General features: G+C 35.7%; 1 protein-coding gene and 1 pseudogene across 4 annotated transcripts in view; both read left to right on the top strand.

Moving 5' to 3' along the window:
* Positions 1–19,692, top strand: part of HPSE2 (heparanase 2 (inactive)) — a gene marked incomplete at both ends in the record, with an annotated part of 666,883 nt that overhangs the window by 315,624 nt on the left and 331,567 nt on the right. The window lies entirely within an intron of this gene.
* On the top strand, positions 16,214–16,605 carry LOC308261940 (small ribosomal subunit protein eS19-like; annotated as a pseudogene). The gene has a single exon. The product of its transcript is annotated as a small ribosomal subunit protein eS19-like (transcript).

Below are 19,692 nucleotides of genomic sequence, written 5' to 3'. Positions count from 1 at the left end.
ATCATTACTAATCCATGGATTTCATTTCATTAAATATTTTTATCTTTGTTTCTGAAACTTTCTTATGTTCAGGTCAAATATAGGCAAAAGTCTAGATTCTTCCATCTGTTTTCTAGTTCTAAGGAAATTATTCGTGAATCTACTAGTATCATTTAAATAACTATCCAAAATACACAAGAAAATTAATACTTTGATATTCAAACATTTCCAACAACCTAAAAATGCAAGAAACTCTAAATGAAGAATTGTCATCTCAAGACTAACCACTTCCTTTACATTTAGTTGTTGTCTGTGGAAGCTGTAACTTTGCATATGCCTTTTGAAGAGGCAGATAGCTTCTGAGAAAACTCTCTCCTCCTCATCTATACTTACCAATCTAGAGAATACCAAACTGAGACGGACTTTAGAATTCTCAGTGAGGGTGAGAAAACTTAAGCCCAGAGTTCACAAGTGACTTGCCTAAAGCTTCAAAGTTTAGAAGTAGAACCAGGTCAATCCATGTCTGACTTAAGTGAGTCCTTGCTCCTGGCAACTCCTCAACAGCACTGAGAAATTCCACTGGAAATTTCACTGGAAACTGGTAGTTTTCAGTGAAGTGACCATCGTAGGAATGAAAGAGAATCTGTCTTTTGCCAGAACTAGAATTGAAGTAATAACATTTTCTGAAACTGGAAAATGTATATGTATCTAAAATTAAGTCAGGATTTCATTTTTGCTTTTTCTCACCAGGCAATAAGCCCATCACTTGGAAGCTTTGGACCAAAACATTCCAATATACTTTTTCCAACCTGGGGAAGGAACAATGCACAAATATAGTCATTTAGAGAGAGGGGGGAAGATTTATTGTTTGTAGTTTGTTGTAGAATGCTAGTTTCATGAGAAATGATACTATGTCTACTTTTAACAGTGAATATTGGGATGGGAATAGATTTTAGCAGGAAGTAGTTTAGGGAATTTGAAGAACTTTTCTTTTCCCATTAGCCTTTATGTTATGGTTTAATTTAATTATTGACATTTTATATAGTTCCCAAACATCTCCAATTTCAAAAACAAATCCTCAAATCCCAAAGCCAAATAAAAATGCCTTTTGAATTAGCTATATTATTTTTTCACTCCAATTCTGTAATAATTGAGAATGCATTGTAGTCTGTATTAGTCTCCTTTCTGGTACCATCCATTTACTGTAAACTCCAATATAGAATCTTAACATGCAGCAAATAGAATTTATATGACTATAAAATTGTGAGGCAGATTGTTTGGCAAAGTCTACCAACACCAGTTCATCTCACTGGCCACTCCTTGTGAGAGAAGACCTGCGAAGGCAGAGATATAGCTATGACAGACTTGTAGGCTGCACTGTGTTGTTGTTCCTAAGGAGTCATGCACATAAAAAGATAGTATCCCTTGATGGCCTATTTTGTCCTCCTTTAGACACAGCATTTATGTGTGCTATTTTTCATTGCTTCAATATATAAAATAAATATTTTAGAGATTTGCAATGAGTCAGACAAGGAGATATAACCCAATGTGGTATGCAGTAGATTAAAATAATTTTTCTTCTTAAAAATATGGTTGCCAGGCATGGTGGCACACGCTTGTAACCCCCGCACTTGGGAGGCGAGAAAGGAGGATCACGCAAGTTTGAAGCCAGCTGCGCTGGCTTAAGAGACCCTGTTTCCAAATAAAAATTATAAAATAGGTCTGGGAGTGTAGCCTGGAGGTAGAAGGGTTTCCAGGAACCCCAGTATCACCACACACACACACACACACACACACACACACACACACACACACACACAGACACACACAGACACACACACACAAAAAATATGGTTAACATGGCTTCCATTTATTTCCTCTGTAGCAGAGTAACCATGCTAACTTATTTAAACCATCTTCACATATGCTGATATGACTAGAATTCAACGTTTTCTTTTCTAATATTCTGCATTTCATGAGACACTTAATCCTGAGAATTTAGATCTCTGAATCTTCTCTTTTTTTGTCTCTTTTCAAATCCCATCACTTTCCAAGCCCTGTGGAACTGATACCTACCCAGATCTTCTGTTTCTGCTAGTATCACTCTAGTCTTAGCCCTTATTATCTCTTTTCTAATGATATTGAATTAACTCCTAACTGCTATCTCTGTTTCTAGCCCATCATCTCACCTATCTACTTTCCATTGTGTTGTCTGATTCATTTTCTTTTCATGCTTTACTACTTTATAGCATTAATCTTCTCAAAACATCTAATCTCTAAGTATAAAACAGTATCTCAATAAGCTCACTCTTCAAGACCTTTTACCATCTGCCCCCACCTACTTTCAACTCTATTTTCTACTCTATCTTTTATCCACCATATCATCCATCCCAGCTGAACTATTAATTCATTTTCCTGTGAATTCCTGCCCCATTATAATAGGATATTTTCTTAATTAAAGGATAATTTATTTACTGGAAATAAGCCAACATGATATAAAAATCACCAGCTGTAGGATTTGGGATAAGTCACTGAATTTCTCCCAAGTTCTAATGGCCTTATATACAAAAAAGAAAATCCGACTAAAGGATTATCATAAGGTTTAAATAATAATGCCTATATTTTATTTTTAATTTTGTTAAAAAATTTTATTGGTGCATTGTAATCATACATCTTAATGTGATAAAAGACTTATGGAAACATATATCATAAATGCTTTTAAAATATTATTTCATGTAGCTAGTTCCTCCCATTTCTGCTTCTCAGAGTTTACCTTAAATGCTACTCTTGGGAGATTTTCTTTTACCATCATCACCTCTTCCTCCATCTGATTGTAGGTTTTCTTTTATTTATTTCTTCTTTAAACCCCATTAGCACTTTAACTATGCTTTACTATACGTGTAATCCACATGTAGTCCCATATTTGTTTTGTCAGAAGATCTCTTCCCCATAATGTTCAACTTAGGACTCAGGAGTCTAGCACATGGCTAAGATAGGGGAAGGGAAGTGTTCCACATTCTCTTACAATCATTTGAACACCTAGCCTGGTCACTTAACCTGTATCCTCTTATAACTATGTATATGCCTTATTTTCCTATTTAATTGTAAGGATTTGTAGGACTGGGTTGTGTTTTTTTGTTTTGTTTTGTTTTGTTTTGTTTTGTTTTGTTTTGGTGGTACTGGGGTTCCTGGAAGGCCTTCTACCTCCGGGCTACACTCCCAGACCTATTTTATACTTTTTATTTGGAAACAGGGTCTCTTAAACCAGCGAGGCTGGCTCCGAACCACCGCGATCCTCCTGTCTCCGCCTCCCAAGCGCGGGGATTACAAGCGTGCGCCACCAAGCCCAGCCTAGGACTGGGTTTTTGATAATTTCGTCTTGGTATGCTCCTTTGATTAGGTGTGGTGTCTTGATGTTCAAGACACTTAATAACTAAATGATAAAGTTAAATTCATTATTACAAAATACCATTCGCTTTTTTATACTCAATTTACTTGTATAATGACTTATCTTTTAAGAAAAGAAGACTGGTGAGGTTGTAGGAAGAGTTTTAATCTTATAGACTCTTAGAGTCTCCTAATCTATAGCAAATGCAACCACGTTGCTTTATGAGTTACCAGTCATCAATAATATGAGAAAATTATCTCTCCTAACTTCCACATTTAAATTTTCAGCATTAATGTTGCATGGCTGTAGGTTTGGGCTTTAATTTATAAAGTTTCCATATTTTAATTATGTCTAGATGAACAAGTGAATGTTCTTTATATGGCTCATTACCTATATTAGTAAAGACACTGTAGTAAAATGTGGACCACATATTTTTCACAGGCTTATTTCTATAACTGATCTATTGTAGTTTTATATTAACTTCTCTAGATGGTTTATGAATTTTAAATACAGACTCTCATAAATTTCCAATCTTCTCTAGCCTCATGAGGACTTTATACAGGATCTACACGTGGACCCATCTGTGCACTGCCAGGAGCGCTCTACCTCACAGAGGTAGCATGGATGAGATGGGAAACAGGCGCCTCCCACATTCCTTTACCGTTACTTGAACACACAGCATCATGCTAGGTGCTATGAGGAACCCAAAAATGAATCATCCTGGGGTTTTTCTTTAAGAGAGAATGAACATGTAGAAAGATAAATTGTAATACAGGGTAAAAAGGATACAGGAATTCAGCTGTGTATCAGGATCTATACACATTATTATTATACTTCAATCTAGTTAGTATTTACAATGAAAGAATAAGGGACACATTACTATCTCTACAGATGAGAAACTGAGGCTCAGAGAGATAAGGTAATTTGTCTGTGGTCACAATCAGTAAGATTTGGGACCTGAAATTTAAACCTAGATATGTCTGACTTAAAATTACTGCAGGATTTGAGCCATAGGTAAGTGATACATATTACTATAGGAAATTAGAGAAAATACTCTCAACTTATGCTGCTAGAAAAAAGAATTCAAACATTTTGATAGAAATTTATCTAAAATATTTAATACTTTCTTGAAATCTTTTAAAAATTATTAAATATTTTAAGAATAGAGATTAATATAAAAATAATAGTGATATATCCACTACCAAATTTTTTCATATATTAGTATTTTTCCACATGCTTCAATCTTTTTAATAAGACTTTATAAAAATACTTGAAGGTTTCTATGTGCTCCTCCTAGATCTAGTCTTCCTTTCTTCCCCTAGGTAACCAGGGTCCTGACTTTGATAGTTGTTCTGAATCTGATCTTTTTTATTTCTCTACATAGAAAATATAAAATAATACCAGTGCTAAGGGTGACATTGGATGGCAGCTTTGTCACCCCCATAATTTTTCTGGTTCTTGCCCCATTTGAAATAGGCAACTGTCACTATTTACCTTATGTAAAATCTAATACAAATGCTGTTAACATTCACACTGACCAGCTTTCTGCTTCTAAGCCTCTTTAACACAAAAATTCTTGTCACAATCTACTGAAAATAATGTGTACATTTCTTATTCTGCGGTTTCATGTGTCTTATACTGCAATGGTACTTAATGAGTCAGTTCAGTAGGCTAAAGTTCCCAGCTATTCAATAAATGCTAACCTAGGTATTGTTATAAAGGTATTTTGTAGATATGATTAAAGTTTATAATCTATTTATTTATAAGAGATTGTGCTCCATAACCTAGGTGGGGCTGACTCAATCAGTTGAGAACCTTTCAAAGCAGGGCTTAGGTGTCCTCAGAGATAAAATTTTGCTTTTGGTCAGCAGTTTCATTTTGCACCTATGACCGGCCTGCCCTTACTAATGGCCTGTCCTCAGATTTCAGATTTGCTAGCCAGATACCATCATTGCATAACTCTTTCCATGAACCTTTTAATGTTTGTCTCCTATTGCCTCTATTTCCTCAGCTTTTCTGATAACTATGACGTGTGTGTGTGTGTGTGTGTGTGTGTGTGTGTGTGTGTGTGTACGTACATACTGGAGATTCTGGTAGGGCGTCTATTAATTTTCTTCCTTCCATCTCTAATACTAGGTGTCTTATTTTATTTTTCAGTAATTCAATTTTTTGAGTTGTTTCTCTATCTCCACTCTCACTTGAAGTCTATTTTTATCTGCTAGCATTTAACAGTTTATTACACAAAATAGGTACACCACACACATTGGCTGATTTGATGCAAATAGCCAGTTCTCTCTATTTCTAATGTGTCAGTTCTAACATACTAGAAGCTTATAAATTAGACCAAAAGTTTATAATAAAAGTACATGAAGATAGACTCTGAGTGAGATTTGGAGGAAAAAAGTTAAGTGTATTAATTTCTTTGTATCTGGCTCAGAAATCTGTGAATTCTTATCAGAAACTGCTTTAAAGTTTTTTTCAGATTTATTACATAATTGGTTTCCTGAGACCCTACTTTGTGCAAATCTACTGCAAGGAGAAGATATATAAATGAATAAAGCAAAAGAATTCCAGGTTTGATGCTAGCAATTTGAATGGTGGGCTTCAACAGTCTGAAGGAGGGAGATCACTTTATAACACAGATCCTTTCAAAGAACAAAATTTCAACAATTTGAGTGTTAAAATCCCTAATTGGTTTTTATTAGTACTATACAGCATCCAACCTATAAAATAGAAAGGCATAACTTAACTGAAACAGAGGGCATGGACTTTATAGGTAAAAAGGCTGAAGAAACAAGGAACAAAGGCAGATAGCTGGTTTCAAAGTTACTATTTGTGTGTAGCTTAAAGCAGAGGCTACTTTCTTATCATGCTAACTCATATGGCTCCCTGGGCCCCTTTGGATGGTTCACTGAATCTTCTGTTGGTTTTATTTTAATTGGTTTATTATTAAGTTCAGTTTGATTACTTACCATCTTGCATGAGTAACTCCATTCTGGTTTGACATGTTTTGTTGGGCATACTGTAGGAGCTCAGCTCAAAACAATGGTCTCAATAATTTTATTTGACAATTCTAAAGAACAGATATAAGAACCCATGATTAGAGAATTACAGACATAAGATTTGAGAAGTAAATGACTGTATCTCATTTTCTTTTAATTATGTGATTAAAGAGTTGTCTTCTTTAAGTTATAACACATCTGTCAATATATATAGCAGTTGAGTATACAGGCTTTGGGACTTGTTCCTGTACTTGGAAACAGTTGAGTGAGATGGTAACTTGTCATATTTTTATTCTAAAAAGGGGTCTTTATGATGTGGTGAGTCATAACCACCACTTAGATCAAGAAGTAGAACTATATAAGTTAATATGAAGCTTCTCAAAGTGTTCTGACCCAACTGACCTTCTCCTTGCCTCCAATAAAACTACTATAGCAATTGCTTTATTTTATTTTTTATATTTTTATTATCCAAGTGTGAATCCCTAAACACTAAAGTTTGAGCTTCCTACTTTTTAAAATAATTTAATGTTTTTAAAGTGTCTTTTAATGTAAGAATTCTCTTCATCCTTTTTCTGGTCCTTACAGTTTGTTTATAGAAGGATACAGGACATTTGACCTATAAATTTCCTGCTTATATATTTATTTTGTAGTTTGACATATTCTGCTATCTTCAGAAGTACTTTCTGAAAATTGATTGATAGCTGGATTAAAAGGGTTAACCCAATAGTTTTAACCTCTTTGGCAAAACCAACAGTTCTCAAACATAGTTTCAGGATTCTTCTATTTTTTGAAGAGCACCCACAAAGGCTTTTGTTTATGTGATTATATTTATCAATATTTTCCATAATTAAAATTAAAACTTAGAAATTTAAAATATTTATGAAATAATTCATTTAGAAATAATAATAAACCCATTACAACATTTTCAAATCATAACTATATTTTGCAAAATGAAAAATGTATCTGGTGAGAAGACTAACATTATTTTATACTTTTACAAATCTCTTAATATCTGGCTTAATGGAAAGTAGCAGAATTATCATATAGGTATTTACATTAATTCTATTGTATTATATTAAGTATACGAAAAAACCTGGCTTTGTGCAGTTAAATAGATGGAAATGTAATGGGCTAATAGATTCCTTAATAAGGCTCCAAAGGCCTTAGACTGTATCTTGAGAACCTCTGTCAAGAGGGATATGATGTATATCTTGCTATCCTCCTTTATGGTGATGGTAGCTATTGATGCTTAGTACCAAAATACATGAATTCACTGGAGATTGCAAGATGCTGGTAATCTGTCATTTCTTTTCAACTTATTTGCCGTAGAGCTTTCATATCTGCTTCCTGAGCTGGGCATGGCTGCACACACTTGGAATCCCCACGCTTGGGAGGCTGAGACAGGAGGAGTTCACAGGTTTAAAGCCAGCCTCAGATACTGAGTGAGGCTCTCAGCAACTTAGTGAGACCCTGTTTCCAAATAAACTATAAAAATAGGCCTGGGAGTATAGCCCAGAGGTAGAAAAACTCCTGGGTTCTACCTTCATTACCGCAAAACAAACAAACAAACAAACAAATAAATAAATAAATGTAAGATTTTTTTGTGGTACTGGGGATTTGATCCAGGGGCATTCTACCTTCAAGCTATACCCCCAGCCTTATTTTATTTTTTATTTTGAAACAGGGTCTCACTAAGTTGCTGAGAACCTTGCTACATCACAGAGGCTGGCCATAAACCTGTGATCCTCCTGTCTCATCCTCCCAAATGCAGGGATTATAGGTATGTGCCACCACATCTGGCTTAAAAGTAAAATTTATTGAGCAGTTTTATAATTAGTTGGGTGTGTCATTTGAGTATTTTTTCTTTCTTAGTGGTCCATAAAATAATAATGCATATTACAATCAGTAGGTTAGAATTTGTGAAATACTTAACATAATTAAGATTTATTATTGTTTAAAGTCTAATTAAAATATGTAGGGCATCTTTCTCCATCTTGTTATATCATTTGAAACACTTATCTCTAATATTACTGTTGTCAGGGTTATGGAAAAAATCTGAGGAGCCTACCAACTGTTTTAAAGGCTTAGGTTCAAAAGTTATTTTTAAGCCAGGTGTCGTGGTGTAGGTTAGTAATCCCAGTACTTGGAAAGATGAGACAGGAGGATCCCAGGTCCAAAGCCAGCTTCTGCAACTTAAAAAGGCTCTGAGCAACTAATTAAGATCCTGTTTCCAAATAAAATAGGCCTAGGGGTGTAGCCTGGAATTAGAAGGCCCCTGGGTTCCATCTCTAGTATCACACACACACACACACACACACACACACACACACACACACACACACAATACACACACACACACACATTAAAATTGATTTCTATCTCATCTGCCTACATTCCCAACTGGATGAATTTAATCACTTGATTACAACTTATGTGCAAGGAATGGTAGAAAATATACTCTTCCACTGATCCTAGGAAAAGGTGGTGTGGTGAATACAGTAGTGTCTTAACACCTGTGTCTATAAGTTTCCTCTTCTATAAAACCAGGATAATAACAAAAGCTACTTTATAGGATTAAATAAACTAGTATTGAGATAAGATATAATTGTTCAATAAAATGTTACTTTTTGCAACAATATTATTACAATAGCTATGTGTTAAAATAAATTCCTAATATGTTCTGGAAGTATGAAGCATGAATATTCCTTAAAAGGTATCCATGGAACACACTCAGAGTCAAGAAGCACAGAAAGCTTTGGCAGATAAATCTGTGCTCTAAACCAGTCCCTTAATAAAGCCATCTCTTTTGAGTTCACCTTGGTTTGTCAGTTCAAAGAATATGATATCCAGGAAGAAAACTAGTTGTTAGTCATGGCTTAGTTTTGCTTCTTTCCTAAAGAATCCATTCCATTTTTGTCTAAGAGCCTCATGGATTTTAGGTGCTTGGAGAGCTGTCTGCTTCTTTACCATTTGAGAATGCTTTTAAAAGTTTCCAGAGACTGCTGTTTGTTGATAAATCAGAATAATCAGAAAGAAGAGTATTAGTGAAACTGTAAAAGTAAGAACAAGATTTTAGGCAGTGGTGCCAGCTGTCATCCCACTTAGGAACACACATCATAGATTTCAATGCTTTTCAGACATCTGCTCTCTTAGCCATATAAAACAGTCCTTCTGTCAGCAAAAGTCCTGGCAAAACACCTCCATTATTTCAGAAATCACATTCCCAGGCCTGGTGCCTGTATTCTTCTCCATAGTTGTGGATATGGAGAAGTCACATAATATTCTCTTGCAAAATTAGCTCATGACCTAGTACTTGTATCCACATTTTTTAACCCCATGGCTGGAATTCAAGCTTCTCTCTGCATTAAATATGTAGCACTAGACCAAAGACATCTAAGCACCCTCTCTATCTCCTAATCTAAGAGTAGCCACTATCTAAATCCTTTCCCACGTGGATTATGACCACAAGTTGTCTCTAATCATCTGGTACAGATTCTTAGCTACCTCACCTAGACTTTTAGAATCCTCCAAGCTGAACTCATTCCTCATGACAATTATCTAAACCCTTAACATTTCAAGATTGAACCCAGATCTTGCAGTTTATTTCAAGCTGTTTGTCAGCTTTCACTTGAACCTAGAAACCATTGTTGTCATTTGAACTCTTTACCATCTGACGATTGAAACCAGATCCCAGGCTGGTCTTCCAAGCTTTTTAATGACAAGAGATTGAACCCAGACCTCATTCCTGACATCCAAAACTCTTACCATTTGAGGATTAAACTCATTCCCTAATATTGTCCAAGCTCCATGCCATTTGGGGACCAAATTTTAGGCCTCAGGACGTTTATCTAAGTTCCTCACAGTTCCTGGGTTCAACCTGTGCTTCTCATATGTTATCAACGCATTGTATCAATTGGAGATCTACTGCACACCACAGGGCAGGCAGCCAAGCTCTTTAACAGTTAGATATTGAGCCCAGACCTCACTGAGGATTGTCTTCCAATTTTTGTGCCAGCTGGATTTCCAGCCCAGTCTGTGGCTGCCTTCCAACCCCCTTATTGAGGGGAGAGAAACAGAGGTCCCAAAACCATTTTAAGTATTCTATCCTGGGGGATCAAACCTATCTGTGGTCATTATCCAACCTCTTTACCAGCTGTGGATTGGACTCGGCTGTCAAAAACCAAGCGGAAAGATTGGTTGAAAGCCTATTTATCTTTTTCAGCTGCTAAAGATCTTGAATGATGATATTAGTAGCTCTGAAAATGTGGTTTTCTACCACCTGCATCAGAATCACCTGAGGCTGCTTATTAAAACGCAGATTTCTGGGCTCTATCCCAGATCTTTTGGCTCAGAATTGTTAGGCCTCTGGCCATGGAATCTGCATTTTTAGCAAGCACTCTAGCTGATTCCCATGCATAACTAAAATTTGAGAACCACTACCCTTCAGCAAGATCTCCCATATCTGTTGGAGAACAATCCCAGGTCTCTCAGCTGCCATCCAGCTGCACACCAGCTGGGTCTAAAATGCAGGTTTGTATTAATATACTCTATCAGTGCATTACTTTATTAGCTTGGAGTATAAGCCAAGTTTTTCTCAGTGATTATTCAGTTATGCTAGCTTATAGGATGGGGCTTGCTCCCCTGGTTCAATAAAGGAAAAAGTTGATTTTAGTAAAGTTATACCAACTCTGCCACCGGGTTTTTATTTCCCACTTAAAGAAGGCCATCAATACTATAATTTTCCTTGGGGAAGCACACTAACAGGCCTGAATACATGTTGGTCAGGCTATACCTTCCACAAATATAGAAATGCTATTATGGCTTCTGTGAAGTTGAAAACATTCTCCCCGTAGCTTCACTCCAGCAGACAAGTTTGCCAAAACGGCATAGCAGATAAGACCCTAAACTTCTTGTCCAACCTACTTCTTCCTACTCTCTTGTTCTACTCTTCCCCTGATTAAAAAAAAATCAGAACATTTACAAATGTACTGATTTATAAGGAAATGCAGAGGGGTGGAGAATGAAAAACAAACAATGTGGATGTTAACATCTGGAACAGACCAAATTAAGACATAAGAACTCATTAGTGTAGCAATTACTTACTAAATCTGGGAAACTTAAACCTAAATCTGGGCTGAAATTTTTCAGGCATGCCTTAATATAAAAATAACTTGGGAAAAAATCTGCATGAACTATTGTGAATCAAATTGAATTTCATGTCCAGTATTGAAAATGCATGGCCTGATTTCCCATTGATTCTGAGGGAGAATCATACTCTCTAGGGCCAAAATTTGTGCCTTTGTTTGATGAAGGGATGTTAAAATACTTTTAACCATAGTCTTTTTCCCATATACAGTATGGATGTTAATTTTTTAAGCCTTTTAATTAAAACAATCTAAAATTCTTGCAGTGTTGGGAGTTTTGCTAATAAGCCTTACGTAAGTCTAAATGAACATTTTCCCTAACATAATTCTTCTAAATTCTTTTTCCTCTTGCTAGGTGAGTGCAATCCCTGAGACTCAGTCTCCTGTCGTCATCCCGACCTTTTCTTCATTGTCCCCTCCTCTCCCCAGCCCCTGCATTACACTTATTCTTGATTTCTGTCCTCCTCACCAAAAATGCAGTCTCCATCAGGACAGAGACTACATCTTCCTCATTCACTGCAGATTCTTAAGGCTTGGCACATAATAAACAAGAATGTCTATTACTGTCTAACTTCTTAATTGAAGAAAATGAATGAATAAATGAGAATAATATGCAAAGAAACACTTTTTTGAAACTTCCAAAGGTGTGGAGAAAAATGAGAAGTAAAAATTTTATAAGTAGCCGGGCGTGGTGGTGCACGCTTGTAATCCCCGCGCTTGGGAGGCGGAGACAGGAGGATCGCGCAGGTTCGAAGCCAGCCGCGCGCGCTGGCTTAGGAGACCCTGTTTCCAAATAAAAATGTAAAAATAGGTCTGGGAGTGTAGCCCGGAGGTAGAAGGGCTTCCAGGAACCCCAGTACCACCAAAAAAAAAAATTTTATAAGTAAAGATCATATTAAAAGTCACTCTGAAAATGCAATCCAGTCCTTATATTAAAAGTAGTGATGTTGAACATCTTCTAATATGTTTCCTGGACATTCATATATCTTTTACAAGTGTCAATTAAAGTCCTTTGCCCATTTTTGGTTTTTGTTTTATGAGTTTATTTTTTGTATTTGACTTTTAATATTTTATTTGTGTTAAAATATGCATAACAAAGTTTATTATGTTCATCACATATTTATTTATTATTTATTTATTTATTTATCTTGTGGTATTGGAGATGAAATCCAGCAGCATTCAATCTCTGAGATACACCCCCAACCCTATTTTTTAAAATTTTTTATTTTGAAACAGGGTCTCACTGAGTTGCAAAGGGCCTCACTAAGTAGCTGAGGCTGTCCGTGAACCACAATTTTCTTGTCTCAGCCTCCCAAATGCTGGTATTACAAGTGTGCACCACCACGTCCAGCTCATCAAGTTTAAATGTACGATTTGGTGGCACTAAGTACAGGCACACTGTTGTGGAACCAGCACCATCATGCACCGCCAGGACTTTTCATCTTACAAAACTGAAACCCTGCACCCAGTGGATAATAGTTTTCTTTTTCTCTTTCCCCCAAACTCTGACAACCTCCACTGTGTTTTCTGCCTCTGTGGATTTGACTATTATAAGAACCACATATTTGTTCTTTTGTGATTGGCTTATTTCACTTAGCATAATGTTTAGTGTTGATTCCTGCCATACCATGTGTCAGAATCTCCATCCTTTTTAATACCAAATAATATTCCGTTCATATATATATATATATATATATATTCACATATATACTACAAATTCATAATATTTATGAATCTTTCATATATTTTTCATTCATCTGGTGATGGCACTTATGTTACTTATACCGTTTAGCTATTGAATAATGCTGCTGCAAATGAGTGAATAAATAACTGTTCATACCCTTTCTTTAAATTGTTTTGGATAAATATTTAGAAATGGGATTTGGTAGCCTGTATAGTAATTCTTTTTTTAAATTTTTGAGGAGCCACTATAATATTTTCCATAGTAGCTATACCACTTTACATCCTACAAGCGGTGCACAGGGTCTACACCCTGCCAGTTCACATTTGTTTTCTTTTTCATCATTTTCAGCTTTGTCTTTCTTCCGTCATCCTAATTTATGTGAAGTGGTATCTCACTAGGTTTCTTTTATTTTGTTCACATTGGTTTTGATTTACATTTCCTTATTAGTGATGTTGAGCATATTTTCTTGTGTTTTTGGCCATTTATGTATCTTTGGGAAAGTGTCTATCCAAGTCCTTTGACCATTTTTGGAATTTGTTTTGTATTGTGAGTCTTTAGGGGCACATAAGATTCTATTCACAAGGATACATCAAAGTTAATAAGAAGACAGGATAATATGGCACAAATAATCTGCACCAGAAATCATCTGATTACGAGTTCTAGCCCAGGCTCTGACGCTTACTTAACTTTGCAACTTTGGGAAATATCTTTACTTTCCTAACCTCAGCACCCTTGAAGCCTTCACTCTAATTGCCATGAAATAAGACAATATAAATGAACAATTTTTGAAAACCATAAAGCCTTACCCAGAGAGGAAGCATTGTGTACTGGTTAGGGTTCAAGAACCAATAGTATATGTGTGTTTGTGTGTGTGCATATATAAATATATATGAAAGAGACACAGAGTTAGAAAAGTCAAAGAGACAAATTCATCTTAAGGAATTGGTTCATATGATTACAGAGGCTAGCAACTTCAAAATCTACAGGGTCCAAGGGCAATCTGCTGGCAAAATTCTATCTTTCTCTGGGGTGGTCAGTTATTTTATCCTATTGAGCTGAGGCCTTCAACTGATTGGACAAGGCCCATCCACATTGTAAAGGGTGGTTTGCTTTATTCAGTTTCAAGTTTCTGGACTTATCTGTTAATCTCATCTAAAAATACCTAAACAGAAAGAGCTAGATTAGTGTTTAACCATGTCATGGGTACCAGTTTGGTTCTGAGCTGACTTTAAACTTCTTAGTGAGGACTGTTTATTTCTGGTTCATATTTACTCTTAGGTTACATCATTTCAAGGTCCCAACAGAAGCCTTAGAAAATTTACCAGATGTTTCCTCCTAAATGACAAGTATTTATATCCCAGCACTATGAGACTGCTGAGAACTATGTCCAATGTCTCAGCCTCTTAACCTCTGCTTTTTCCTTGACTATTCAGCTTTTTAGCTCTACATTGCATGTGAATCACCAAGTGCTTTGACAAGAAAGCCATGAAAGAATGTCCAGCTAACATCAGTGAGGGACCCATCACCCTAAGTGTTGTGGTGACTTTCTGATGTCTTCAACTGAGTTTTAAATAGTTATTGTATATTTATTTTTAACAGAACAACTGTCTGGTACAGCATGATATTTCATAACCAAGAATGGAAATCTAAGTTCTTTTTAAATTTACAAGCTACAATGTAAAACATAATAAATTATATTGAATGATGAACAGGGAGGGCAGTGATAACATTACACAACAATAGATAATGTTTTTTTTTTTATTTGCCAACTTTTCTATTTCGGGAGATATTATGTACTGTAGTTACGTCTCTGTCGCTTCTCACACTGGAGTATCATGAAAACAAGCAGGTCATAAATTGCAGTTTGGTATGTCTGCCCTTAATGTGTTCTTTAATACGTTGTTTTCTCTGTCTCTGGTATTTCAGTAAGTACAGCCTTTCTCTTTGGATGCCAGCCATATGGGTCGGCAATTGTGCTTCACTTTTAGCTGTTTAGGATGATGATTGTCTATCTTTTTAAAGAGTCCTGAAAATGATTCTTTGCTATATTAGCCTGGCTACAAATCACATACTTTAGATTTGACAAAAAAATTCATGTGATCATTTTACTTGACATGGAACAAAGAAATAACATTTATATTTACATAGATTGGGTTTTTATAATCTACAAAAATACTGGTAGAGCTAAATGTTAAGTTTAGCTAGATTGTAGACTATAATGCAAACATACAAAAATAGATTATATTTTACATGCTACTCACAAACAACTGGAAATAAAATATTAAGTGATAACTTTAAAGAGCATCACAAACATAAAAAGTAATAAATTTGCTAAGTTGTATCTATGAGAATCTACATAAAACAAATTCAAGGGTTTGTGAAAAGGCAAGGCCTTTGGGGTAAAGCAAATTCAAATGCTGGCTTTATTACTTATTAACAAAGTTACCTTGTATTAGATTAGCCTCTCTACACACTAATTGGACCCTTTTTGAAAAGAAGATAGTAGAAGTTACCAAGGGATTGGGATGAATTCACATATATGGCACACAGCAGGCACTTGATAAATGTTAGTGGTCTCGGTCTTTGTATTACAATGTAAGAACCTGATCCACCTATGAGTTTAAAATGTTTTAAGTGTAGACAAATTGGCTATCTTAACTTGTGTGTGTGTGTGTGTGTGTGTGTGTGTGTGTGTGTGTGGTACTGGGAACCCAGGGGCATTCCACCTCTGAGCTCCCCCCTCCCCCAGCCCCATTTTTTACTTTTTTATTTTTGAAACAGAGTCTCTCTGAGTTGCAAAGGGACTCACTAAAGTAGCTGAAGCTGGCCAAAAACTTGTGATCCTCCTGTCTCAGCCTCCCAAGTACTGAGATTACAAAAATATACCACAATGCCTGGCCTATCTTCACTATTTTAAGATATTAATTTGTTGATTAAAGCAAAAACATATCGAAAGAAAGAATACCATAAGAGATGCTATGTGCATATATCATTGTTTTACTTTGAATCTCACTGAATACCTGGAATTGCTGTAAAAGATGTAAACCAGCAGGAGTTCATCAGAGGTCTGGCAGCCTTCCTCAAAAAGTCTAGGAAGCTGAAAGTCCCTTAATGGGTGGACACAGTCAAGTTGGCCAAGCATAAAGAGCTTGCTCCTATGATGAGAACTGGTTCTACACACTATTTCCATAGCACAGCACCTGTACCTCTGAGGTGACACTGGGGTTGGCTCCATGACCAAGATCTACTGGGGACATCAGAGAAATGGAGTCATGCCCAGTCACTTCAGCAAGCCCTGGAGGGCCTGAAAATGGTCCCGACCAAGATGTTGTCTGAAAGCTGACACCTCAGAACAGAGATATAGAAAGAATTGCTAGATAGGTGGCAGCCACCAACAAGAAGCATTAAAACAAAGGATGCTGGGTTACTAAAAATAAAATAAAATAAAATAAAAGGTAAAAGTATAATAAATACAACTATTTGTTAATTCAATATACAAAGGGTAGGGAATTATCATATTGGAAGTTACTGCCTTATCAATACTGATAGTATTAAAAATAATTATTTTGAAAAGATAGTAATTTTGAATTCAAGCAATAGAGAAAAGAATTTTTTCTATTTTAATAAGACTATCTAATAAAATTGATGTATGTATATATTTATTTATTTGGTGGTACTGGGGTTCCTGGAAACCCTTCTACCTCCGGGCTACACTCCCAGACCTATTTTTATGTATATTTTTTATTTGGAAACAGGGTCTCTTAAACTGGCTTCGAGCCTCTGTGATCCTCCTGTCTCCACCTCCCAAGCTCAGGGATTACAAGCGTGTGCCACCACACCCCACTTGATGTAATTATTAAAATAATTACATTTATTACTACTTGAGAGACATGATCCTTTCTTATATCCTTTAATTCAGTCTGATATATAGAATTAGCACAAGGCAAAAATATATTATTGTAGCATTATGTTTAAAAGTACTTAGCTTATTTTTAGTTGACAGTTGATTTCAGGAAATCTGACTTTCTGACTGCAAAATGTAGCATGAGTTCAGAACCAGATATAACAGAGCTCACCAATGAGTCATCTGGCTTTTGGACTGGTCACAATGTGAAGCCTGTAACTCTGAAGAGAAAGCAACCATTTTTAGAATTATAGTAGTCATACATTGAGTCCTTACTCTGTGTGTGTGTGTGTGTGTGTGTGATTTACTTCTCCACAATCCTGAAAAGAATTTTCCAGTTGATAAAATTGAGGCTTAGAGAATCAGAGCAAATTAGCCTAGGCTGTAGCCAGTTAGCAAATTTTAGCTGGGACCTAGTCCCGGACTAATTGATTCCAGAATCTGTATCCTCAAATATATCTTACTCTTTTATAAAATTTCTTTAATTGATCTGGTTTTAGATGACCTTTGGGGGAAGGGCCATTTTTATGGGAAGCCACTGATTTTAAGGATTCCCAAATCAGCAATTCTTGCTCAACTTTACTTTGTGTTGTTTTAGAAATTCTTATTGAAGCTTCTTGTTAAGTTGAACATGTTAAAGCTAATAATTGAGATGTTTCTTTAAACAGAAACATCAGGCTTCTACCTAGGGGATTTTCAAAATCCTAGAATTTTTTAGTTTTTATGGTCTATCATTAGAAAATATTTCAAGTTCTGATCATAAGTCTTTGGTCCAGGTTTGAAGTTAAGTAGCCAAAGTCTTGTCATAAGTGATATTTCTTATTAGTAGTTTACCTCCTGGTAAGAATGATAGATTGTAAAGCAATTTCCCTGGAAAAAAGAAAGCAAAGTTATTGGATGTGACTGAAACATCCTTGAGGAAAGAGGAAATACAGAATTGAGAGCCTGGAGAAAGCTGAAACTGACAATTATTTCAAGTTCTAGGCTCTCTTCATCATGGATTTGGTGCCATAGAGTCCATATAAAATATTTGCCTGAGAGCCCACGTGAGCTTTGGTCCATGCTCTAATGCCATGACTGCAAACTTTACTGAAAATAGGAATCACCTACAGTGACACAGATGTTTAGAACCCCTTCCCTAATACTGAATTAGAATTTTCAGAGGAAAAGCTTTTCTATATAATTAAGAAGCATTCCAAAAAAAGAGAAAATTTAAGATGATTGGCATAATCAAATAAGTTAAACAACATTGCTTAAAATTTGTGTTGTTCTGTGTAGTAGCCATCAGCAACATGTGGCTACTGAGTGCTTGAAATGTGGTTAGTGCCACATGTCAAAATGATAAATTTGGATATATTGTGCCCAGAAAATCTATTATTAAATTAATTTCATCTGTTTTTGTCTTTTTTACTTTTTTGAATGGGACTACTTAAATTTTTTAAGTTAAATATGTGCTTTGTATATTTGTGTTTCTAGGCAGGCTGCTTTAGAAAGAAAAGAATAGGCCTACTACTATTCCTCAAGTGCAATTCATGGAGTACTTACATCAGACTCACATAAAGTGGCTTGTAAAAATGATTGAGGAAGGGCTAAATGAGTAATGTGCACACATATGCCTCCACCATCTTGTACTCCATTAAGATGTATGACTATAATGCACCAATTTAAAAAATGGTAGGATCCAAGCCTTCTGTAATCTCAGTACGTAGGAGGCTAAGACAAGAGGATTATAGGTTTAGAGAGACCCTGTATCAAATTTTTAAAAGGGTATTGTGGGCATAACATAGAGGTAGAATCCCTCTGGATTCAATCCCCAGAACCAGAATAAAATAAAATAATAAAATAGCCTATTCCTGGCTACCAGTCCAGGACTCTCTGAGGGTGGTCTCAGAAACCTGTTCTTTTAATAGTTGTTCACAGTTGATTTTTGTTGATAGTAAAGTTTGAGAATTCCTGGAGAAACCTTTTATTCCTGTCTTTCCCATTCTGAATCATAGGAGTCAAAATAATTCAGGTTAATTAGGGACTACTACCAGATAATCATCTATTGGTAGTTCTTAATCTATTCATAGTCTTTCCTCAACAGGAGTTTTTGTGTTTGAGGATAAAGCAAGAGCTACTCATAAGAATATTATACTATCTTGAAACCTATCTTCTCTGATTATGGCTTTTTCCCTAGCTAGTCCTGAGTAGGTTTATGAGATAGGACCACACTAATCAAACAAAAGGCAAACTGATAATAGAGCTTGAGTGGTTTTATTAATATTAGACAAAGTAGACTTCAGAATAAGGGGTATTGCCAGGGTAAAAGGTGTATATAATGATGAAGTATTTGATTCACCTCAAACCATACACTCCTTAAGTATATAAATACCTAACAATAGAGATTAAAATGTGTAAAGCAAAAACGGATAGAATTAAAAGGAGAAACAGTCTAATTCATACTTGGTGACTTCAGAACTACTCTTAAAGGAGGCTAAATGGACAGAAAACCAAGACCTGAAAACATTATCATCCAACTTTATTTGATTGGCATTTACAGAATACTGCATTTAACAACAGTAAAAACCATACTCTTCAGTGTATGGAGA

The sequence above is a fragment of the Muscardinus avellanarius genome (assembly GCF_963383645.1).
Source record: "Muscardinus avellanarius genome assembly, chromosome: 4".
Lineage (NCBI taxonomy): Eukaryota > Metazoa > Chordata > Mammalia > Rodentia > Gliridae > Muscardinus > Muscardinus avellanarius.
The sequence above is the reverse complement of the archived record's forward strand: the minus strand, read 5'-3'. Positions and strand labels throughout refer to the sequence as shown.